This window comes from Magallana gigas, chromosome 1 (assembly GCF_963853765.1).
Source record: "Magallana gigas chromosome 1, xbMagGiga1.1, whole genome shotgun sequence".
In the NCBI taxonomy this organism is placed as follows: domain Eukaryota; kingdom Metazoa; phylum Mollusca; class Bivalvia; order Ostreida; family Ostreidae; genus Magallana; species Magallana gigas.
In genome coordinates, this window is record NC_088853.1 from 42,553,418 (window position 1) to 42,555,992 (window position 2,575).

Sequence of the window (2,575 nt, forward strand, 5' to 3'; positions counted from 1 at the left end):
AAATCGGCGCAAATGAAATACAGTTTATGAATGGGAGTAACACTAAATAGACACAAAGCTTTGGGTTTTCATTCACAATTTTTATAAATAATACTAAAAGTCCAAATTCCTTCTATCAGTTTTCAAATTCCTACATTTTTTGATTCAATGTAACAATTTTAATTCATATTCTCATGTTTCGTTATATTTTGTCGATTTCCTCGATTTGCTATAGAAATAAGAAGGTGTGTCACACCATATTCGTGAAAAAATAAACTAAATTCTAGTATTAAATTCTAGAACTGGGGTCATTTTCTCTACAACATCATTCACAAGATATTTATCGACTGATTTATATAACTGCATTATACATATTTCCCACAAGTTAATTGTTATCATTAAAAGAGACTATTGCATAAGGAAGTTATTAATTTATGTTTTAGAGTTACATGAATGATATCCGGCAAAAACATTAACATGCGTCATTTAAAAAACATCGGTTTTCTGTTGTATTATTTTCTAGCTAATATGTTGAAATTCGCAATAGTATTAATTTCCTTTAACTTATTTCAATTTATAGAAAATCGTGTATGCCATGGGTATGTATTTAAACATTTGATTTATCTGTAAAAAATAATTATTTCAATTTTGATGAATTGATTATCAAAGCACATTTTAGAATAAAAGGACATTCCTGTTGTGATGGATATTTTCGAAATCAAACTACCGGGGAATGCAAAAGTAAGTCATTTTAGCACAATTGTTTCTTTTTCCAATTATATTTTAACGATACAAAATGATTATTCTTCTGCATAAGCGCAATAAGATACACATAACTATTAATCTTGTTATGCAACAACCCCACTTGCTCTGCACTGGTCTATTGTTTGAATACAGAATTGTCCACGGATTTTTCTCAGTTTTTCCCGATCATGCTATGTTCCCAAAATTACGTCATTTTTCCCGATAATGACATTTTTACCGATATGACATTGGGCGCACGGAGGGTGTGACTCTATCTATTTGGAGGTCCATGTTGCTCTGCTTTGAATTTGCATTTCGTTTTATGAATTTTTGAGATGGTTGGCGGTTTGTTATTGTCATTTGTTTTCATTTAAATATAAATTTATGTTAACAATGCTGCATCGAAATGTTTGTTTTATTTTTATAAAATTATATCTTTATCATAATACGTTTAAGTGTGTCCACCTGGGTATTTTCTCAAGAACTGTTCTACAAAATGCAGATTCCCTGATTATGGAGAACAATGTCAATCTGTTTGTCAATGTCCAATTGTTTCCTGTCATTTTGTTACTGGATGTCCTCAGCATACTTATACCTTTACAGGATATGAACCACGAGGTATTCTTTTTTTTATTTGGGATAACTTATTTATCGAATTCCATTTTAGGACACTAAACATTGTTTAAAAAAAATGGGTTATTAGATTTTGTTTATTTTCCTTGTCTGAAAGTGTGGTAATTTTGTAATGAAAAAAATTAGGCAACAATATGTTTAAAATTCAAAAAAATTCTAAATTAATCACTACAGATGAAACGCTGATTTATTTAATTATATATATTTTGTTGTTTATTTCTTATTCTGAAGTTTGAAAAAAAAGACAACAACCTTTTTTTGATGTTCCACTATAAAGCAATTAGTTAATCAATCAATTACGACAGTATACTTCTCGGAATGAAGCTCTACCTTTCAGTGAACCGACTGTTAATTGAACGATCTGCAAAGTTGACTGAATGAAATTTTTTTTTGCCTTTATGCCACATTTTAGTTATCATATTTCAGTTTATTAAAACTGCACAGTTTCATGTTGTGTTTTTCACTGCGCAACCAATTGACGGTACTCCTTGTTTTAATTTGTCAACATTGTCTCTGTCAAATATACGTTAGATTTCTGAAAATTAACTGCCTGACCTTTTCAATCCACAGGTTCAACTAAAGAAAATACAGCTCGACAAACATCGAAATTAACTGTCTCATATACAGGTAAAATTGCAACATATGTTTAACATATGTTGAACATATGTTCTGAAACATATGTTCGCCATAAAAAACGAGCACCATATGTTAAACATATGTTCATAAACATATGTTCATCATATGTTTAACATATATTAAACATATGTTTTTGATAACCATATGATTACCATATGTTTATAAATATATGTTAGACGTATGTTGAACATATGTTAATTTCATTTTTGTTTTTTCTCATTTTCTTTATCCTTTAGTCTTATTTATACAACATGTATTAAAAAATTAGGAGCAAAAAGACTGGCTTCTTATACATGTATGTTGTCAGTCATGTGAATTAGATTCATTTCACATTCATTTTTATCTAGTAATACTTTTTTAACTAGTTAAAAATGATCCAAAATTGTTCAATATACCTTCATTATACACTGAATACCTTAAATGTCTCTAGAAACAACAAATGAAAGCAAAATTAATGATCATCACAGGGGAGCAAATTATTAATCGTTTAGATGTGATGCAGTTAGGTCTGAACGTCGAAGGTAGAACACGGAAGAACAGACTGTACTTAGCTAACGCCGGTGTTTGGAAATAAGGCTAATAG

General features: G+C 29.5%; 1 long non-coding RNA gene across 1 annotated transcript; it reads left to right on the top strand.

The window, feature by feature from the left end:
- Window positions 1–464: 464 nt before the first annotated feature.
- LOC105337491 (uncharacterized) lies at window positions 465–2,196 on the top strand. The gene is made up of 4 exons (XR_010712072.1): window positions 465–578; window positions 659–720; window positions 1,180–1,341; window positions 1,927–2,196. It is a non-coding gene; the product is annotated as an uncharacterized lncRNA (long non-coding RNA).
- Window positions 2,197–2,575: the final 379 nt, after the last annotated feature.